Source organism: Bombus fervidus, chromosome 12 (assembly GCF_041682495.2).
Source record: "Bombus fervidus isolate BK054 chromosome 12, iyBomFerv1, whole genome shotgun sequence".
Taxonomy (NCBI): domain Eukaryota; kingdom Metazoa; phylum Arthropoda; class Insecta; order Hymenoptera; family Apidae; genus Bombus; species Bombus fervidus.
Genome location: NC_091528.1, coordinates 1,145,178 through 1,168,305, shown reverse-complemented (window position 1 = coordinate 1,168,305; position 23,128 = coordinate 1,145,178). Strand labels below are relative to the sequence as shown.

Genomic DNA, 23,128 nt, shown 5'->3' with positions numbered 1-23,128 from the left:
CATCGAACATCTGCTTTGCTACTGTGCTAAATTCGAAGGTACAAAACGCAACTTAAAAATATCTAACAATATGCAACCATTTCTAACTTCTAATTAAAAGTAGAAATACGATGTAAAAAAGCAATGTAAGTTTCGTAAAAGAAATAGATCTTTTCACCGCTTATAGAAATATAAAACTGTACTAGCTCGCTAACTAATTAATAATTAACTACATATTTATTAATTAACAACATTAACTAACTGCACCAAAATAAGCATGTAAATAGTATTTAAATATTCACATATTTATAGAATACATGTTATTGTAGTCATTAATACCTTATTAGAGGGTGTGAATAGAGAATGTGACGAGGAATAAATAAAAAGACTATTTTAAAGTAGATGTTTAGATGAATGAGAATGTTAGGGAAATATTAGAATGAAAAAGCCGCGAGTGTCAAATATTTGTACTTTACGACACGTCTTGTACACGGTGGTAATATGTTACACTCTTAATTACAGTGATTTTTGCATATGCATGACGCGGTTCTTCGTGTGGTTCATTTCCGTAGTTTATGTAAAACAATGCATAGATTCATCGGTGCAAGTATGTTAATTCTTTTCACTGTATGACTGCAAGTAAAGGCTGTGCTCTCGTGCTTTGTATCGAATGCTCAAACAAAAGTTGGAACCTCTATCTACTTCTATTAGCATTTTATTTCAGAGAATGTTTATCGATGAACGAATATTTGTCTTTGAATTTTAAGAAGCGATGACGGTGAAACAACTTTGCTTGTTTTCTACGCGCAAGATAAATTCTATTACTATTTCAACATCAACCAAATTAGCAATATTGGGAAACTATCACAATTTCAAAATTTTTTATTTCCAATGTTTACAGAACGGATAAAAACGGGATAAAAATCATCAAGTTCCATGGAATTTTTTATCAGTGAAGATTTACTTGGGAATTTTCTTAAAATTCGATGTTATTTAAAACGTGGCTAATTTCGTGATACTGGGATTAGAAATATGCAGGATCTGTATGATACGAAAAGTACGAATTCGATTTCCCAGCCCAACGAACACGAGTCACATTCTCGAAAACTCCTGAAGGGGAAACGTGCTTTATATAAGTATGGTTTCTCACGAAATTCCGTTTCCATACTCGATGCTCGGAACGAATGAACGTTGAAGAGGGGGATGATTCGACCGGATCCAATGACGCGGAAGACGCAACGACGTGAGATATATTGGCTTCCATGGAACCTGGAATTACCGGTCGACGTAAGAAAACGAAATAAACTGAATTTTTATCACTTTTTTTTTCCTGGCATGCAGATCATTGCAAACCGAATTGCATCTCTTCTTTCGGAATAAAGCGTTCTGATGTAAAATTAACTATATAAGGAATTTACTATTCTCATTTCACAAAATTTCTGCATACTTGTTTTCAATTTAAGCATATTTCAAGTCTAGTCGGAGAAAACTTTAAAATTTAATTTTTTTTATTCAACGTCAGGAAGTCCTCTAAAAACGTAAAAAATGTCGTAAACATCGTTTCTTACTTCGAGTAGTAGCAAATTACTTTTATCTTAAACGCTTATCTTAAATGCTCACCGAAAACTTGATTAAATCATTACGCACGTGACTGCTCCTAAATCAAGTAGAAGTTCCTAGTTTGGAACTTATCTATCTATCTTAACTCATTTTCTAACTCATGGAGTTTTTACAATCACCCAGATCGATACTCGTTACCTGGTAAGCAAGTGCAACTGGTTCTCGATTAAAGCAATCGCTTTAGTTCCGCTGCGTAGTCAGTTGCTTCTAGCGAGATTCGTTCAAAATCGGCGTCTCGTGGTAAATTCTTATTTGCACGAACAAATCGAGAGATATAAAGAGCTCTCAGGTGTAATTTTTAAAAGTGATTTCTCCGGGGAATTGCGTGTACGTGATCGTCGAATTCCCGTTGTCGAATTTGCGAAAGAAATTATACCGAGTCGATTCAAACGCTTGTTTACATAGAATTCCGTTGAGGATTTGTCGGAATACCAAGTAGGAATTTCGTTTTTGATACGTTTATCTGATGTTTCCAAATCGGAGGGTCTGAACCTATTTGCAAGTACAAAGGCAAAAACGAAATCTGCGGTGAATTCGTGTATGCGGAAACACGAAGTGCACCTGTTTCTTCGCATAAAAAGTATATCATTTAAATTGGCAAGAAATACCAACTGCAGGGTGTAGCACCTTATGATTCCTTCGAACTAATGCACTTTGCGATCTTACATGTCAGTATAATGCATTGCACGTGCTTTTTCCTATTCCTTCTGTTCGCGTTTGTTTGGAAAATGTTGCACCTGGCGCTGCAGGAGATCGATACAAGTCAATGTTTCACTAGCTGTAGCAGATGAGAAACACATTTATTGGGAACACGCCGATAATGTTATTTTATCTAAATTTGGTTTTCCTTCTTTTCGCATATTTCGTGACTAACAAATGATCGTGAGTGTTTATTCATTTATAGAAAATTTAAACGTGTAAAAGCGTACAGAATGCACACAATATGCAAAAATATAAAAAAAAAGACATGCAAAGTAAGTGGTTCATTATAACGTTTAATGTTTGGAATAAATTTCTATTCAAGTACCATTTCTTTAGTTACGTTCATAAAAATATGAAATTGCTCCAACGTCTGCAGTTCATTAATCAGGTACTTTACCTTTTAACGTCATTTGGAACAGTTGAAATGGAAGAATAGTACAATACATTTCTTCTAAACAAACAGTACATCCCAGTTTCACGCAGAGCTGTGAACATACGAATCTCTATCTAGATACCTCTGTCAACAATTCGGGAAACCAGCGTATCAACGAAGCCACGAGGGATACGATAGTTTGAATAGCCGCGGACAATCGCGGAGGTTAAAAGTTCCTTGCTCTCTGTTCCCGAAAAAATTCGTCATGTAGAGGGGCGAATGGCGGAAAAAGTAGTTCACCGCGCAGCAACGAAGGGGTTAAAGAAAAAGGACAGGCCAGCAAACGAGAAAAAAAGCATCGCGTGTAACAGGGAGGTCTAATTAACAAATGTACAAAACCTTGTCAAGTCAAACGAAACCATTTCGCAGCATATTCCCATCCTCCATAGACTAACCCATGCCCTCCTCCTCCCTCCTCCCTCCCTCACTCTCTGTCCCCGTTTGCTCTTATCGCGACAGTCCAGATTTGGTGATTCCCTCCTCCCTTGCCTGAGCTTACCCCCTTGCTAGGAACGTTCGCCTTTACACGCGGGGTGGAACGATAGAGGGTGACGTTGCGGTGCGGTGGAGAGAAAAAAGGAGAATAGCCGGAGAAAAACGTCGTGAACGCTGAAGTATCACGGATTTTCCTCGGGAGATCTCGTGGCCGTGGTAACGGGGTTGCCAACGAGAACGGAAGTCGACAAGGAAAATTGATTCGATCTGGTGCAATGACGCGGGAGAAACTGCGAAGTGAAATGGACAAGCAGTTACCCCCCCCCCCCTCTCCTTCTCAACTCGCTGCTGCTCTCACTTCGTGTTTTCCACCATGCTACTTTTCGCAATCTCCACTCTCTGCTGCACCGAAGAAAATGTACTAAGTATCAGGGAAATTTTAACCTGTCGGATTATCGGGTTATTTGTGCGTCGAGATCTCGTGTGAGAGCCACCAAAGAATTGTTTCGTGAAACACGAGCGGAGTATTTCTCTTAGTCGCGGTCTGATGTTCGGCAGACCACGATAACTTGGACGAGTACTAAAACTCTGAAACTTTTCATGCGCCCATGCTACTATAATCTTTTTCTGACGAAAATAACGAAAGAAAATAAAATCTGCGGCAGATGCCAAACATATGTTTTTCTTATACATATTAGAAAATTATCTGGAAAAGTAAATTTCGAACGTTTAAAAATGATCGCTCATAGCAGGAAAATGTATGGCGATTTATTTTTAGATATCTACAGATTTGTATTACGATGTTCTGCTTCATGCAGAAATTTCCTTTCATTTTCATATCGCGCGTGAAAATCGACGAGCAATGTATTTACCGTTGATAAGACGCGTAATTTTGTTAGGCTTGGATATTTACGGAGCCCAGGTGTATTAATGTTAACAGAGATAAATAATTTGAGAATCAGAGGAATTGTAACTATAACGAGCCCCCATTATTTTGTAGATGTATTAGGTTGTCCGAAAAGTTTATTTCGTTTCATAAGGTGATAATAGATGATCAGCAATTACTGTTTTATATTATTTTATTGAATTAGGTATGATACATTTCGTTATATTTCTATTATTATGTTCGTGCATAACTCAATAAATTAATATACAACAAAATAAATTGTGTGTCTGTTATTTCTTTATAAAACGAAAGAAATTTTTCGGACAACCTAATACATTTTTAGTTATACATACGTTGCATTTTGTCAAATTTATAAACTTAACAGAAAACAATTTTGTTTATTTACGATGAGACATTTCGTTACTTAAGCTTTCCGCTTGATGGCATTAAGAGTATCATAGCATAGAGATGGGAGTGAAAAACGTTAAGTAAGCTTCAAAGAGTCTCGAGAGGAGAAATCGTGTTAGGCGACTAAGTGTAGATATATCTTAAAAACCGACAAATTCCGGCTCAACGATGAAAAAAAAAACATCAAGAAAGAAAGCTTCTCTTCTTGCATTTTTATTTCGTCACACATCTCTGATATATTTGTCCGGACTGAACCAGATCTTCTTACGAAACGAAAACTGTAGTTCTCTTTGTAGTATTTCTGCTGCCGGCCCGAAGGAATCGCGGTCTCGCTACTTAGAAGATATCTTCCCAAGTAACGTTTCGTAATAGCATGGATTAGTGTTCTTGTAGTTTCGCGGAGACAGCAACTGTTCGCATTGTTGCGATGCGACATTGCGAACTACCAACTAAAACCGTGCGATTATTCCAAGATCTCTTTAGCTAGTATCTCGTATTTTTCGACTTTGATGTTTCTATTTCACAAAGACTGACAATCGTAAAACTGCAATTTATCATAAAACTGTGTTTTTATTCATCATTATCAAAACTGCCGATGTTTATGCATTTATGAGCAATTAAAATGACCAAAAATATACGAAATATCTAAAGTAAAGTACACTCGTCATAACTTAGAAGGTGAAATAAATTTCTATTACAATAAGACAGATGTCTTTCTAAATAAAAATATTTGTATTGTAAGCGATCAAAAGCTTTTTGGGCTGTTTCATGGTTAGATAAACTCACATCGATCGAATAACGTAAAAGAGAAATCACGTAACACAGGATAAAACTTCGAACTGCTACTTCGCTAGTACCGTTTAATATCATAGCATAGATCTCTAAGGGATTTATTTCAACCGGAGCCAAATCCAAAAGAGTATTTGATCCTCTTTGTCAGATTGTTCTGCAACCTCGGGGAAAAAATTGTTCTGGACCCTATCGCCGCGGTATATCCCTTCCCTCAATCTTGTATTCCAGTTGTTTTATCTACCTTCGACAAAACTGCAAATTCCAGTGAAATCTTATTACAGATTGCGTTAACGAACCAGCGAATTTTTATGCTTTAAAATAATGCCGGAACTATCAGAAAAAGGTAGAGTAACAAGTCGGAGAAAAATTATCTCACGGCTGCACAGACATTTACATTTTTATCTCGTCGTAGGTCTCTAGAAGATTTATCTTGGACCGCCCTAGATTCGCCAACAATTCGGGGAAAAAGTTCCTTTTCCTCGGCGTTTTTCCTGCACCGCCGTGAAATGGTTACAACGTCGCGAGAGTTGGCAAACAGAAGCCGACTGGTTTAACCGATAAAGTTCTGTAATAGCGTGGATTAGAGTTCCAAGCACTTCTCTTCGCGGGCGAACAAGAGTCCACCCCACGACAATTACCGAAAGTGCCTGCAAGCGCGCTTGCGTTCGTTCGGATGAATATTGGATCGCCAGATTTGGTAACTTTTACGCCTCGAGTGGCACCCGTGGGTAAAATAACTTGGATAACGTTTAAAACGATCGCGTTGAAAATCAGCTAGCCGCTACAAATCACGCACATAACGCTGTTATCGCGATTACTACACCAGTGACTTTATAGCGTATACTTTTATAGTGTGCTAATTACTGAGTGGTCAGCGATTGTCGACTTGGCCAAACAGAAATGTGCAAAAGAGAAAAAGTTTGACGTAAATTAATTTTTAAAACCGTTCAAGTATAGAGACTGAAAATGCTAACGATGATGTTATAGAAATATTTGTGAATAATTTTCCAGAAATATCAAATGGATATCATAGATATTTATTTCATTTTTCCTTTATTCCAAATTTTTATTAAAGAAAGCTCCTATTTTGAACAAACCATGCATTCCTATTTGCAACAAACGTGAAATCGTTAGAAAGGCGATAATGTTTTTCAGGGGAAACCTCTCGATAAAATTTATTTCGAACCGCCTTTGCCGCGGCAAGTTTCAATGCGCCGGTAGAATTTATATAAAGAATCGAATACGTTTTCTACATGCGATAACTCTTCTAAAGACGGTTTTGCCTGCTCGACTTAAAACCACATAAGATGCAATATACCTTTTCTCTTCCTTCCTTTTTCTTTCAGCTTCCACTTTACGGAGACGCATTTTATTTACCGATAGAGTTATATACCACAAAGGAATAAGCGCGTTTAGGCTTCTTCGCCGTTTAGAATCCATATTCTATGGGTAGGCAGTAGGTAAGTAACGTTGTTACAAGACGGATAATTGAATTTCTTCTCTAGCGATAAAATTAAATCCAGAGCAAATTTTCTGGTTATTACCTTGATAATTTAATTCTGGCAAAGAAAAATCTTGGGAATGTTATATCGATTCTCTTTCTTTTGTTCACTTTTTTCTAGGATATAGCAGGGCTACATTTCACAACCTAAGTGTTGAAAATCGCCCTCAACTTAAGATCCAAGAAATTCAGATCTTTCTACGGTAGGTGTTACACGCGATTATAAATGGTAGCATATTAAGCAAATTCTTAATCAGAAAGTTCTGTCGTGGAATTAAAAATTAATAGACACGAATTAATTTCAGTCAGATTAGAAGATATGGTAATTTAAGTTGATTTTGATAAGAAGGGAAAGGGCAAAGAGTAGTTACAGATGTAAAAGTTACAATTTTGCGATTTCGAACAATGTACCAGCATCGTCGTTATGTTCACGAAATTCGTCGAAATTATATACACCAACAATGGTCGAGTCAAATCCCTTTCAATTGTTACGAGAACAATTATTGCATCGCTTACCGAAGTACTATCGAACCATGAAACATTAGAGAATGAGCAACAACGTGCCGGAAGTGGAGGTTGCGTGCACACAGCGATCTCTAATGGAACCAGAAATTAAATCGCAGAATTCGAGTTATACCACAACAATCACATCGACTATAGATAGTATTTTCATCGATATTGGCGATATAGTAACAGCCATGATATGATCACGTGATACAAATCGAGCGCGATGGTCTATGCTTCAAGATTCAATCGATTTAAACTAATTGATATATCGTAGTGTTTCTTGGTGTTGCTAAAAGAAATTTAATAACTTTTCAAAGCTTTACGAACTTTGCGCGAAAATATCACGTAATTTTAGATTAAATTGTAAAAGAACAATAGAAAAACGACAAGAAAATTTACACAGTTTAAAATCATTAACTTATTACTTAAAAAATATCCTTCCAACCGATAACTCATACCTTCAGTTATGGCGAGCCTCTAAAACAAACTCGACCACAATCAAAAGGAATAATCGATCTTGACGAGCACCACTATGTTCATGTGGAAGGTTTGAAAGAAAAATGCAAGTTCTCGTACGATTTCACTTCCGCAAGGAACTAATCGCACTAATTTTTCTGTGAATGCTTGGCATTCCTAACCACCTGGTGTGCTATTCTCTTTCCGCTAAGATAAAGAGAGCCTCGGCATTCAACTTCGTGCATTAACGTCAGAAGCAGGCGAGGCAATCCGTTTGCATTTCGCACATAGGCGTCGCTGCACGTTCGATGCTCGTGGCTGCTGCTGTTGGCCTCTCAAGAAAAAAGAACTAGGAGTGGTGGAAAGAGCGAAGAACAAGGTGGATATCTGGTCGCGGGTAAGTTGGAAAATCGATCCTCGCCAACCAGTCGGTCGTTTCGCGTCTCTTGGTGACTGTTTCAGAGCCACGGTGAAATATGGCATTAACGTTCTGCTCCATTGAGGATCGCGTACTGTTTTTCCACCCTCTGTTCTCTTTTTTCTTCTATTTTTTGTTCTCCCTCGAACTGCCACACTCGGTTCAGCGTCGAGAGATCAATTTTTCTAGTGTAACCGGTGTAACCGGTGGCGGACCACCGCTGCGCCGGACATTTCGGTGTTATTGGTCAAAAAGTGCCGGTGTAACGCGACCGTAACAACAGGCAAACCCAACTAATATCGTTTCGAAACCTCGTGGAAGGAGCTACCGTACCGGCTGTCTTCTTTTCTTCTTTACCTCTTCAGTCCGTTTGTTGAACGTATTGTCGCGGCCGGGCGGAAACCATCGTCTCCACACATAGAACACTGTTATTTCTTCACGACGATAAGGTCGATCCTTTTTTTAGAAAAATTTTATAACAACATTTTTAACAAATAGAATAAAATATCGCAGCAATAATCGTCAATAGTTTTAGAATAGAGTGAAATGTTTTAAAGAATTATACCTATGCACGATAAAACATACGGAATTTGTTTATGTTGAAAACATCTGAACTCTTGACGTATCAGTAAATTTACAACATGCATACCAGTATAGGAAATTCAAATATCGACGTGAAAGTGGAAAATATCCGAGGACTTGCGGTAAATAGTTTCTTTTTATAAGCTTTGTCGGTTATTTGAAAGTCAAGTGATAATTTTAATATTTTTGATGTAATATGTGTAATCTATAGGGTGCTTAAATATCATTGTTCTAACTGTAAGTTACTCCGGGGATATTTGCTTTCAGAGTATAAAACATATGAAGTAATACATTTTAATTTGTATGACTAGTGCACTAGTGGAGTTACTATGCTAAATGAACGTATTATTGTTTCGAATATTATATTATCAATATATCGTAGTTATCAACTTCCAAGGAGGCTTCTACGCGTTAAACTTGATGACAAGCTATTATTATCTTGATAATTTTAGATATTGATTACTGCGGAGGATCAATAGCCATTATGATGCGGTGGTTGATGGTCGTTGACAGTGAGTCATAAGGGATTTACGAGGCGGTATAAACTACAGAACTTCTGTGCCTCGTACCACGAAAAGCAAGGAGAGGAAGAGGGATAAAGCTCGCGACTGCTAGATTGTAATCTTCGCCCATAAACGGTACTTTATCACCAACTGCCTATTATATCTTCTAACTTTTTGGACTAAGGGAACAAAATGTTCATGATTTCCTTCGTCTGCTAATAATTTCTTAAAAATTTACCAAGGAATTTAATTAGCAATTAATTATGAACTAAATATTCGCGTCCTTATAGAATGAATCATTTTACGTATGATATTCACCGTGATTTTTGTACCTTTAAGTTAAATAAATTATCATAATCAATCAATTTTTTCTTTGCAAAATAAATTAATTTTCTTGATGGAGACATAATAGGCGTAAAATCCTACGATATTTCACTTATAATCGTATAATGGAAACCGCAGCGTTCTACGATGAGACGCGAAATTTTTGTCTGTTAAGTTAGTCATTTGGCGAACTTTGTTCCCTGGAGTTCTGGTATTCGCTTTTAGCGAGTCGACTACTCTTTGCGAACGTTCATCCCCCTCTGTGCAGCTTCGTTTACTGCCCTTAGCAGTACACTTAGACGCTGCAATATAGTCTTGTGTGTTTAACTATCTTTAGCCGTTACTGTTCCAAGTTTTCAAATGAAACGCGAGCTTCGATGGAGTGGAAGACAGTGTTCGCGAAATTTCCACACTTCCGACGAACGACATTTACAGAACCCTCTACGCGAACCCGTGGTTTCTTGATTAGACATTTAAACCGATAACGAGGTGAGCGTTGAGCAAAGAAGAAATTTTCCCCATTCTAGCAAGTAGCATACAAGACGGATCGAATGTGTATCGAGCAAACTCGGATTTTAATTAAATCCAGCAGTAAACGTAAACTTCAACGAGTTAGTTGGTCTATTATCTGGCGTCTTAGCGTGTTTCACATTTGCAACGCAGTGATATTCGTTTATTCACACATGTAAATGTTATTTCAACCCTTTAGAACGCTGTATCGCTGCTTTGCTTTAATAGTGGCACATCCCAACAAATTTCAAATTTGCTTTTATCGAATAGAAGGTCGAGAGTTATGTTTCTGTTTTTATTACGTAAAACGGTATATTTATTATTTCATCAATTTTGCGTTGGAAGGAAAAATTATTCTTATGCCGTTATCAACCTGGCCTTAGTTTAACAGCACTGGCTGACCTTCAGTTGTTTTCGTGACGCTACAAGTGGACGGTCGTACTGCTTTTGCGAAAAGTGGCGTATCTTGTGTTAAGACAGTCTTATAATGTCGTTGTAACGACTCGCCAAGATTTCTTTGTAAATTTGAAAACGCCTCTCCTTTAAAGTTTACATTTTTTCAGTTGTGTCATTATGAAAACAAAGCAGCGATATGACATGAAAATTACAAGGTGAGAAATTGCGTTTAATTATAATTTCTATTCTTACAAGCAAATAGAATTCTGGTTAATATTTGTCGTGTCAGCATATAAGCAGTTCAGAAGGAAACAATACAAGAATAATAGGATAATATATATCTCTGGGGGTAGTAAAAATTGTAATAAAATTGTTTCGCAAATTCTCGGTTAATTGTAATGCTATAAACCATACCAGATTAATATAGTTGAAGTGCGCTCCCGAACAACGATATTTATTCATTAAGAGTGGCTACGTATTTTCTATACATTTTCGACTGAATTGGTAAATATGGAGATTCTAATTACCTATATGCACAATTTCTCATTGCAAACCTGTTTCTGTCACCTAACCTAACGTGCCACCTCCGTTCTAATAATGTTTTATTCATGAGCAAAGATTTCCGCTGCAATTTATAACACTCTGGCGGACCAGTTTGAGTAATGTTTTCGCGAGGGAGAACAATAAAGAAACAATGCAAATGTAGGTATTTGCAAATTACGTCCGCTTTATGTAATTCTTTCCTAATTGCATTAGAGAACAATTCGCGTTATTTGCCGATGTTTATACTCGCTTACAATCAGATTAATTAAGTCGATATCGTTTGGTTATAGATGATCACAATAGCCCAAATTACATTTTCGCTATATTACTTTTAATTAGCAGATATATCATTTTAATTTTCTGCATAAAATAGGGAATAGAAATGAAAATGAAACATTAAAAAATTTAATAATTTAACACAGTTTGTTACGAGTCACCATCCAACGATACAAGTTGAGGATTAACATTAAAATTAATAGAGAGATTGAAAACCTCTGTCTATGAGGTATGAGACCTCTTTCCATAAAAGTAGAATTATACACATCGAAATGTGTGAAGCAATTAAAACTTTTACGTCAGCTTACAGACTGTTGAATAAAAAAAAAAGACTGAGTTGGAAACAGGCTGACAAACCTTATGAAAATATTTTTGTTTCGCGAATACATTAAGAACATAAATAAAAAAAACAATTAAAGAACACAATTTAGCAAAGACAAAAAACCCTTGAAACCTATAAATATCTAAATAGTCTTAAATTATCCTACATGATCTGATTCTAATTACGTACAATTATTTGACAACGTTGAAGTTTTAAATTTATTGGCAACAAAAAGTCCTCAGGACTTAGCGAGACTCTAAATCTCTCCCATTCTTAATTTAATGTAAATCCGATGATCCTAATCTAACACAAATCATTCGAGTACGAGGCTTCCACCAAAACTTTTTCACCCGCATTAAATCCGCTGAAAATTCACTGTCGGTAAGACCAAAAACGTATTATTGGTAAATGAGAATTAAAGTGTTGTGATCAAGTGTTTCACTGATTATCGTCACAAATTATTGCAGCAATACTTTTTCTTTATCTTCATTCATCTAAGAAATATTTGAGTGTTTCGAATTAACTCAGACACCATATATATAGACAGAAACGCAGAACAACGAAGATATCTGTACAAAACTGTTTTTGCCGCTGATAGAACATTACGGAATTTAATTTGCCACGTTTAACTAGCCGACTGGAACTACGCGATTTCCTCCCATATCTGGCAATTCCGGGAAGGAGGTTTGCATTTCTTTGCTTAATTACTATAATCGCAACGCCGTTGCCGTGGATAAGGCGGTAGAGAGGATGGAGGGAAATTGCGCACGGAAGGAAGAACGCACTGCAAAGTTCAACGTAATTATCTCGCAACGCAACACATCGTTAAATTCATTTCGCTAAACTGCGTAATGTCATTTGCATTACAGCTGCCGTCTCGTACCAAATTAGAATCTTCGATGCGGAATTTGTCAAGCGATTACACATCGATGACGCTTTCCTATTCAATTTTGGGCATCGATCCAACCGAATGTACCTTCCGCAAACCGCGTTGCAAATGTCCGGATCGATTCGCGAAATTTCATCGACGGTTCATTGAAACCGAAACGATTTTATTTAAGAGGATACCGTGAAGAGTCGTTGCTCCTTGTAAATCTCAATCAAATGGTAATTTAGCGCAGTGTGTACACTGCGGATGTTTATCTCGCTCACTTTAGTTTTGTTATGTCTTTGTGCAAGGTTATTCTACCCGCACACAACACGCTATTCTTCCCCATGCAAGAAAATGTATCTAGCTCAACTATTTATAGTGCTTTCGTTCCAACCTGTAACACGCTCCATGTAATATCATTTATTGATACAAACAGCGTGAAAAATACAAATTCTATTCGAGTTTTATACGGTTCTATTTTTATTTACCTGCGCGATGTATAATTTACAGTGGATTTCGAAATAAAGTGCACCTTTCACGTCAAAAGTAATACGATTTAAAAAGTACAACAAAAATTGGAGTCTGAAAGTAAGCTGAAAATCCAGATTAATGATTTGCGCATGGAATAAATTCCATGATTTACAGAAATTACGCGATCTTAAATCTTGTATCTGTTTCGTCAATTAAAGAACTGTCTGATGATGTCACTCATCAATAGAACGTAGCATTTTGTTCGGAAATTATCATCGCTATATATCTTTCGTATCGATCACGCAGTTTTGTAAATGCGATTGATAGTAGAAACTATCATTGTCGTAAAGTGGCGTCACTGACAAAATTCTAAAGTAATATCCGTAGCCACGGGGTGAAATCTCGCCGGTGCACCACGACGACGTTGAAAAGCGTTCGATGATTTATTGCTTCGGAGATAGACTCGTGTCTACGACAGCAGTAGGAAGTCATCGGAAGAAGAAATTTCGGGGATACAGCACCGGTAGCGAAACACGAGGGTGAAAAGGGTGTCGAGTAATATGTTGCTGTCAATAGCCAGTAAATTGAAAACTGTTGGCTACGAATCTGGCTATTACCATAAACATAACTCGAACTTCGACGCATCTAGCTTCTGGTAAACTGATTTTCCCGACAATCGATGCTATAATTAACGAGAATTGATACTATTTTGCTTCGTTCATACATGCTCTGCTTTATGCATTATTGTTCGAAATATGATGATTTTTGTTTATTCGATATTTCAGAAACTACGAAATATCTGCTGAATGTTAAGCGTATTTTAATTCAATGTATGTACACCGTTGAATATAAGTTTCTTGATGATGCAAATCGACAGTCCAACCGTGATTTACGGTGAATTCCAGCAAATTGAAGTTAGTTACACGTTTATTTATTGTTTTTTGTTTATTGTTATTTGTTATTGTTGTTTGTTTATATTTTCGAGAAAATATACTAAACTATTTGTAAGCGTCCCTTTCGAGCACTACAAACTTTAGAACATTTTGCACAGCGAAAAGTTGGCAGATTTGTCGGAAGATACTGTTTTGTTACGTTTTGTTACAACTGTTAGGATGGTTAAATTCCTTTTTAAAGCCGAAGAAGTCATTTTTTTGCGAAACTATCGGTGGAATCTCCTAAAACTAGAAAACTTACGGACAATAAAAGGAGAATCTGCTGCAAAAGTGCATCGCGATAGACGAGCGCTCACGTCAATTCAATTCTTTCCAGACCTGGAAGAATTGCTCTTTCTATTATCAGGAAGAATGAACGCTACTTTTTCGCAACAGTAAATCTTGCTAAAGTTTTTGTCGCGAAACGAAACCTAACGATAACAGTTTTACATTTGTTTTACAATTACAAATACCGTATGTTGTTGATAATACGCGAATAAATTTGCATAATTTAGTATAATGGAAGCTAAGAAACTGATAGATCATGAGACAAGAATAGAAGAATTTTTAATCACGTATGAATAGAAACATAAAAAATTGAATTACTATCCATTACCAGTTAATATAAAATATCAGTTTTCAAATTTTAGGTCTTAAATAAAAAAATTCAAAATCAGAAAATTCGGTCAGACTGAAAATTTTAAACTAGAATAAAATTAATAATGTACTCGAGTTATTAAAAAAAAAAAAAAAAAAGGTATGAGAAATTGGCGAAAATAGAGGTAGCAATAATTATAAGTGAATTTAAAGTAACAGAAATTACAGAGCGAAAAACGAAGTACGATGATTAAGTTTCCACAAAATCATGAATGCTCGACGAAAATGACATTAATTTAATGAACTTCACGGAGTAATTAAATTTCCTAATCACTCTGACTGGCGGATATCTGGAAAAGGATTTTAGTTGACGATGATCAGACCGAGGATAAACTTTCTCTCGTTCACTCGACAGGAAAATCATGATGCAATTTCCAGTAGCCGTCGTCTAAATCTCAGCAACACTGTGCGGGTTTTGAAACAAGCAATTTTCGTAGCGTCACCTCATCATTCGTCGTCGATTCGATAAACACTTTAAATAAACCAAACTCGGTTTTATCTTCGATTTTATCGGCCAAATATTTCACATAAAATTTTGTACGATGATATTCTTTTCATATCTATAAATTATTATAAAACAGATATTCGGAAATTGTGAAAGAATTATAATTCTTTGAGAAGTCACTACACAATACTTTCGCAATTATATTATTAAAATTCGTTTGTTATTTTTCCTCGTTGTTTCATTCACGGCGAAAGCTCGTTGAATTTCTCTCCGCTCATTGAATACACCTTTTATCAATTAAAAATTATCCAGGTTGGTTTACTTTTGTTTTCTTTGCCTCGGTATTAAATGTATGATGCGCGAAAACTGCGACAAAAACCTGTACGCGCATTTTATTTAACCGGCTTTCTATGATATATTATCGTCCAATTAAATAATGGAAAGATCACTTTCAATGGAATATCTCTCATTTGAAAAATAATATCCTCCTCCTACCTTATTGAAATTTATTAATAAAGTTAATATAAAAATTTTCTGCCGATTTGCTCAATTTCATTCTTTTTCGGGTGAAACGTATAAACTAGATTTCATGCATATTTATAGAACGAAATCCCTACAGTGGAAGATCAAATTATTTTCTTTATTCAAGGAATACTCCGAACTCGTGGATTTTACATCTTTTAAGAAACAAAATGAAATATCACGTCGTTCGAAAAATTCATGACACAATTTAAGAAAAATGTAAAGATAATCTACTTTTATAAGTACAACAGTGTAGATTGAAACATTGTTTTATAATATATCACGAATTCCATATTTTTCCTATGGATAGGTTGTAACTGTATAATTTTAAAATAATTCATGTAGGAGAAATATAGGTATGTTACCGATGTAAAATTTATTTCCATGCAAATGTTTATCAAAAGAACAGTATATTTTAGTATTGGAGAATGCAAAAAGAAATACTGAGCGCAACAAAGTTTCACGAAGAAGATGTAACGTTCCCTTTGCAATTGCACCAAGGAAATTTTATGCTCTTCGTTGTCACATTCACGTAGCACATCGCCACAGACACGAGTCGCTTTCACCTTGTATGCATCTACATCTGAAACAGCCGAGATTTATGTCAAATGGATCGCGTAAATGCATTTTCTTTTATGCTCGAGTTGATTTCCTTTTTCTTTTTATAGCTGATTCAAGCACGATAGAATAAATTCCCGTTCGCCAATAACAATTCAAAAGCATCGTTAAAAGTATTTGGAACAAGTTCGATTATGTTTGGTATAACAGGTGAAACCAAAATCGAAATTAGCGAACTTTCAATCGTTTTGCGATAATTAATAGAAGTTTACTATTTTCTCTTCTTTTTTTCTGCAAAGAAGAAGGAACGCTAATAGCAACGAATAGCGGAACACTTTTTCGTTTCTCTCTGAAATTAGATTTTCTACCATATACGACATGAGATTTTCTACTGCATCCTTCACAATATTCTTAATGGATACTTATTTCCAAGAACGAACCTAGCATTTCTTTTCTCGAATCGTATTTCTTTATTCTTCATTTTATTTCAGGCGTTCTAACAGGAACAAAAGGGAAACGTATCTCTCGAATATGAAGTATAATACAATCACTATTTGACGATTCATTCAATCAAATAATGAACCAGTACGAGTGAGTCAAGTTAAATCATGTAATTTTTTCGATAAAAACGAGATGACTGTTTCGTTTTTACTAGCGAATGTTGTAAACACAATAATGGATTTAATTAAAAGAAAAGATATATATATAGAGAGAGAAAGATAAAACGGATTCTTCTGAAAATATAGAGTTAAATGTATAACGTTTAACAAGAGTTACTTAAGATTGTTTAAATGTAATTTTTGGAAATGTTTAATTAAAAATAATCGTGGTAAACCATTTTAACATTTGGCACTCTTTTCGTTTCCAATGTATTATTACCGAGTCAGGAGGTGAAATAAAGGTTCGAGAACTTTGAAATATCCTGCAGATTCCAAGAGATGTACGTGATGTCTTGGTGAAAATTCTTCTGGTTCCCATGAGACCATCGTAGCACTAGATGTGTTCAAAATAACACGGTCACGTCAGACTGTGTTTCCCGAGTTTACGATAACTCGAAGACATTTATTCGCTATTTCCTACATAGCTCCATGCAAGAAGTTCAACATATTCTTTCATTTGTTACAAAAATGTTCATTATCGACGAAAATTTCCCAGTAAAAATAAAGTCGTCGATATTTTTTTACTTAAAGAAGCTCAAATATTAGAGAGGGATCTAGACCAAAAGAAATATATTTGTAAAAAGAAATAAAAATTTGTACAACCGATTCGAACGAAGACCGATTGCACTCGATGATAATGAGAAACATCGTATCCGATAAAACAGTTTCGTCAAAGCGTGTCTATTTTGCGCGTGTAATGATTCGATGACATCCATGACGGACGATGTACGGTTAATTGAATATATCTTTACAGAAAATTGAAGGTAGAAGGTTAAGGAGGAAAAGAACTTTGTAACGGTGCCAATTATACGATGAAGATTATAATCGATTCAGGATAGCTTTCGCGCTTTCTTAATAGAGGACATATTTAATTCATAACACCCTTTGCTGTAACAACACCGTCTACGAGCATTATTTGTTATGGAAATATAGTCTAATGATATTTCGTGCGCATAATTTTCAAAGCAGAATTACTTGAAATTAGCCAACTCGACTTCGTTTGAGATTCTCGAAACTATTCAATCTTTCACAAAGGGATAAACTTTATATCGCATGTTTGTTAAAGGAATAGAAAAGATCCAAGAGGAAAGTGAAATGAATACGAGGGAAATTATCGAGAAAGAAGACGCGGGTTGTTAATGAGATAATTCAAGAGCCTTCCCTATTTAGATAAAACACGATACTCGATGAATTGACGGCGAAGAGCATTCTTTGGTCATGGTGTTAAGGGGGAACAAAAGCAAGGACGACGCCGACGCAGGTGTGATAAGTAATCGAGTTCTTTCATCTGTTCCTTAATTGAGCTTACATTCCGCAAAGTACGTTGTAGACAACTGGCCGCCATCGCGGTCGGTATACCAAGTAACAGAAGTTTTAAATCAATTTCTTTCTTTGGAATGCGGTTTTCATGCTGCAACTCAACCCGTAACGAGTTCTGCGGCCTCGTAATCAGTTTAAAGGTGCGCTCCGTGGAGAACACTTTGCGGCACATACATGTTCTTTACGGTTTCTTTCTTGCACGGGCAGACGTGTTTCTTTAGTTCTCTCGACACTGCTAATTCTTAAATAGTGACAAAGCGTTGGAGAAACTTTTTCTCCTATTTCTTAAATTCTACCGAGTACGATTTCGCGACAAAATTAAATCTTCTGCTTCGAATACCCTTCCAATTTTTAATTTCTACACCTATTCTACCATTGCCAATTTTTATACGTTTTAAGGAAGAATGCTTTGATCGTGGATGACAAACTAGAAATAATCAAGCAATATTATCCTTTAACAAGCGAAGTTTGTCAACGACGTTGGGAATTTGTGTTCTGGGATTCTCTTTATGCATCATATATTCAGCGAATTCTTTTCCCATAGCGATCCAACTTTGTAACGTAACGCAAAACGACGCGATGTACACGACAGCAACTATTTACACTTTTTACAACATTATTTTCGTTGTATCGCGTTATAAATTGAATTACTGAACTCGTTTAAACATCGACATAACAACAACGTTGTATCTCACGCACCGCTTAATCGTTTGGTTAAATGTTTTAAGAAACTTGTCTCTAATCGATGTCAGCTGACAGCTGGTTTAGAGTCAACTTGAATGGAATTCTTCGACGCAGCGCGTGATTTCCTAACGACTAATCGACCAAAGCATCGTAGATCTGAGCGTGGTATTAACGATTCATTAAAAGCAACAACCGGAAATAACGTATTACAGGCGGCGGTCAGCAGTGTGTGACGAGCTTCCGTGACGTTGCGTGACAAGCTACCCCGTTAACACGTGTTAAACGGCCGTGAATGAACGGTTCCGTCAGGGCGGTCCGCTTTCTGTCGCGAAAACGTTTGCTCCGGACTCAATTAGCATGCTACAGCAGTGCTAGCCGACGGATAACAAAACGATAATACAGCCGAGTAATTTTGCCCGCCGCTTAAACCGCGTGGAGGTTTAATAAACGAATTCGTGAATATACCGATTATCGTCCCCGTAATTTCTCTGTCGACAGTCAGCGTGAATTTTAACAAAGCGAAACCAGTCTCCGATATTTCGGCCAGATATCGACCGTCTATTAACTGATACCGATCTTCTTCCCCGAATTCAGTCCACGAGATTACCGGGACGATCTTACGAAATTGAGTTTAAATGCGGGTCTTTTCATCTGTGTCTGGATTTTGGCATTAAGTTGTCCATTCGTAGGAATTGTAATAAATAATCTCGCTTGTTCGGGAAACCAGGAGACTGGCGCATCTGGAAAAAATCACCAATTGTAAAATGTCTAGGAGAATGAACTCGAAAAGTGATTATATTCCTAAATTCTTAAATATCACAAATCTTTGAACAGATTGAAGAAAGTTTAAAAAAAGAAGATTATCTTTTGATTTTCCTGGGAAAAGATAAATATTGACAAGGACTATTTAAAAAGTAATTATTTTACGAATAATACCACAGACCAGGAGATCAATTATATTTTTACTAGAAATACTCACGTTGTCTACGCTCCGTAACCTTCCGAGGAATAAAATTCTTCGTTCCTGGGAAAGATCTATTCGTTTCCCTAACGTTCGCCGGTGAACATTACATCAGCGAGGCAGCCAAAGACATTTCCGGGCGAGTTCCCTGGAAAAAGTCACGTTTCCATGCTAGTCCGTTGTCATACACCGGAAAATTCTCGAGCGAATCAAATCGATCTGAAATTGGCCTGTAAACCGACGGGCAGGTCTGAAACGATGCAGTGAAACCGATTTCTGGGAAAATCGCTGACAGACATGCTCTCGTTTTCCTGGCGTAATCCTGATAGACTACTGGTGTAGGACGTAACCTTACAGACTACTAGTTTTCACGAGCCGTTACTTTGTGTCTAACCGAACATGAAATATTGCTAGAAACCTAGGTCCACTTCCTGGCGACTTGTTGTGTTGCGAAAGATTCGGTACGCGCAGATATTAAGCGGTCAACGTATGTTCAAAAGCTTGAAAAATTCTTAATCGACCTCCAACCGAAAAAGAGTTTCTCTAGCGGGGTTTTAAAAAATCCTATTAAATGCGTCTCTGCGGAAAAATGGCAAAATATACTCGTCTTACATTCGGAAAATATTTTCTGTTATCGCGCGAATTGTGCGGTTCAAAAGCTGCACTATAAAAGGAGGTGTTAGTAAGATAAACGTTTATTTATTCAGTGAAGGATGTAAATTTCATGTTGAATACGGTAGTAAACACTTTAAATGGCTGAATAATCTATTTTAGCTTTTAGAAACTTCACAAGACTAAGCTAAAATTATACTTTTCCATGCTTGAAAAGGATGAAATAAAAATATTTCAGAAGATTTCAAGTCGCTTTTGGCACTTGTGAGATTTACCACTTCAACCTCTCAGTTATATTTTCATAGTACAAGATAATTTATTAATTATTCTGAAATATCTAACTAAAAGCATAACTCGATCGGTTAGGGATGTGTTCATATTACCAAACTGTGTATGCTTAAATAAATGACGATTCTATACAAAGGTGCAACGTACAATAATTCCAGCACGCGAGAATATCTTAACACTCTGTAGTAAAATATGCAGGGTAATCTCAAAACGGATGCATAAATCCTGGTGCATCACCAACGGTGTAACATCACCGAATCCATTTCTCTTCCCTGATGTGCTTAGAGCAGTGTAACTTTCCCAGTTGATCTTTATTTACGCCGGCGGCGAAAAATATGGAACGTTACGTCCCTGTCGGCGTCATAACTCAAATCCTCGCAAGTCTGTATCGTACTACAAGAATTCACAGGCGTGTTAAAAAAATCACGTTGCTCTCAGAAGGTATCGAATAAAATGTACACACGCGTGTATAAAGCAGTGCAATTTTTCTTTCGCGTGAAAATTATTAGACAATTTATAACACGACCTTGTTCGCGCTATACGTCAGCAAACCAGTTCCCACTTAAATATCGTTCCACTGCGTTTCGCCCCGACCTTTCTCTCCGTTTGCTGTCGATTAAAATCTCACATTTTCCCAGGAAAACTTTCCAAATAATTCTTCGTTGAACGCGGGCTAAAGAAATCATGAAGACTAACAGTAGAATCGTTGAAAATCGCTGCCACCTCGAACGCATCAGCGATTTCTTTCTTCGTCTCGAGCAACGGTTGGTTCATAAAGTTACTCTGGCTGATATTTTGCGCGGCTCCAAGATAAAGGGTTCCCTCGATCCCGAGAGACCATAAATCTGAAAGTGTGCGAACAACTCACGTATGAATTCCTAAGGTTCTACCCAGGGAACAATCTCTCTATTAATCGAACTTATAAACATCGTTTAGCAATGACAAAATAACATGGTAACAGCACTAACGAAACATACGGGTTTCGCGCAATTTCTTATGTAGTATAATTAATGCACAACTTGGTGAATGAAACTTTGCGGATGGGGTGTAAGTTTAAAGAACGACTAACTCCTGGTTAGTTATTTATATGGGTGATGATTTGCAAAGTATTCAACTCCTTTATTACTAGAAACTCGTGCGCAAGTTTTAGACGGAACACCATAGATTGAAAATTATTAGATACGTACTGCCAAAATTATTTATTAAAAATTGTTGTATATTTAAAGCAAGGTGAAAAACTTTTAAAAAGATTTGTCAGATGATTTTGCAAATCCATAGTTAAATGATTCTCGAAGATCAATTCCAATTTTCTGCTATATATGATCCAGAAAAAAATTTGTCTGCCATTCGTTTCCTGTTTACTAATGCCGTATTTATGAAATGCGTCTTATGAAATATGATCGTGTTAATGAAAATGGGTCGATTGCACCCTATTGTTTCGTCCAGTGGAACGGTGCATTCACTGAGAACGGACTTCATTCCGCGGTAAAATTATCGGCGTGAAAATGGTTCGATTCCGATAATGGCATTTTTTCTTCCTTTCTTGTTTTTCTCAGAGAAAAGCAGAAACCATGGCATCATTTGTATCCCATTTACATCCATTCTATGTTTTTTATTTTCATATAAATGCTGACGATCACCACAAGTTTTCAACTATACGTTTTCGTACCTTAATGCAAGTATTAATCCAGGGCGATGGAAGATAGCTTGAAAAATTAAAGTCAAACGTTGCAATCGCCAAAATTGTTGAAATAAATTATCCTGTCTTGAAAGTTATGAAACTCAATCGATCATGTCGCGGCTATAAGCATTCAAGTAAACAAAAAAGAAGTTACAAAAGCAGAGAGTTGAAAATATAACGGCGATTCGAGAGAAAATAACTCTATAACACAGAAAGAGCAAGTCCTTTTCTAGTCTTTTCACACAGCTCTCGTCGATTTGCAAAGTCGCAGCATGTCCTGCAGAACGATTTTATGAAATTCTTAGAAGCAAGCTTCTGCTCTTTAACTAGCTTTACGTATTCAATTCGTGTTCGTGAATCCAATTACCGGGTACGTTCTCTCGAAACAATGAACAGCAAATGTTTCGCTATTTAGCTTTGCTGTATCCTATTTTGTTTGGGCAGGTGGAAACGAAGGAAGTCAAAGGGTCTATTATCAAAAGAGCGTGAAGGAGGAACATATCTTTTCAGTCCATATATTTACGAACGTTTATTACTATTTATTTTCTCTCACTACTCTTTAATCGATTGTCTCTTAAACGAAACGAGTTCTTCGAATTTATAATCTCTTTTGCAAAAAGCTAAAGAATTTCTTTTATAAATTATTCTTCACAAATATTTCTTTAAATTCTAAGTATCTTCCGTACGATATCAAAGAAACAGATATTTTGCTTTGCAACGTCAAACAGAAAGATAACCGGTATTATACGATACAATCATACGGCGGTGAATCGAATTTTTTCTCGTCGAGGGGATTCATAATTCATATTTTGCCTTTGCATTCCAATGAGAGGGTATCTACAGTTCCATGTCGAGACGCGAAACATGCGTGCAC

General features: G+C 36.5%; 2 protein-coding genes and 1 long non-coding RNA gene across 5 annotated transcripts in view; all 3 read left to right on the top strand.

The window, feature by feature from the left end:
- Nachra7 (nicotinic acetylcholine receptor alpha7 subunit) overlaps positions 1 to 23,128 on the top strand; it is a 161,753-nt gene that overhangs the window by 25,905 nt on the left and 112,720 nt on the right. The gene's annotated exons all lie outside the window — the stretch shown is intronic.
- Positions 8,667 to 9,280, top strand: LOC139992871 (uncharacterized). Its single transcript, XR_011801224.1, has 2 exons — positions 8,667 to 8,841; positions 9,172 to 9,280. It is a non-coding gene; the product is annotated as an uncharacterized lncRNA (long non-coding RNA).
- The window catches only part of LOC139992943 (furin-like protease 1), a 355,294-nt gene continuing 351,094 nt past the window's right edge, over positions 18,929 to 23,128 (top strand). The window contains exon 1 of the mRNA XM_072014257.1: positions 18,929 to 18,939. The gene's annotated coding sequence lies outside the window, so the exon portion shown is untranslated. The remainder of the gene's footprint in view (positions 18,940 to 23,128) is intronic.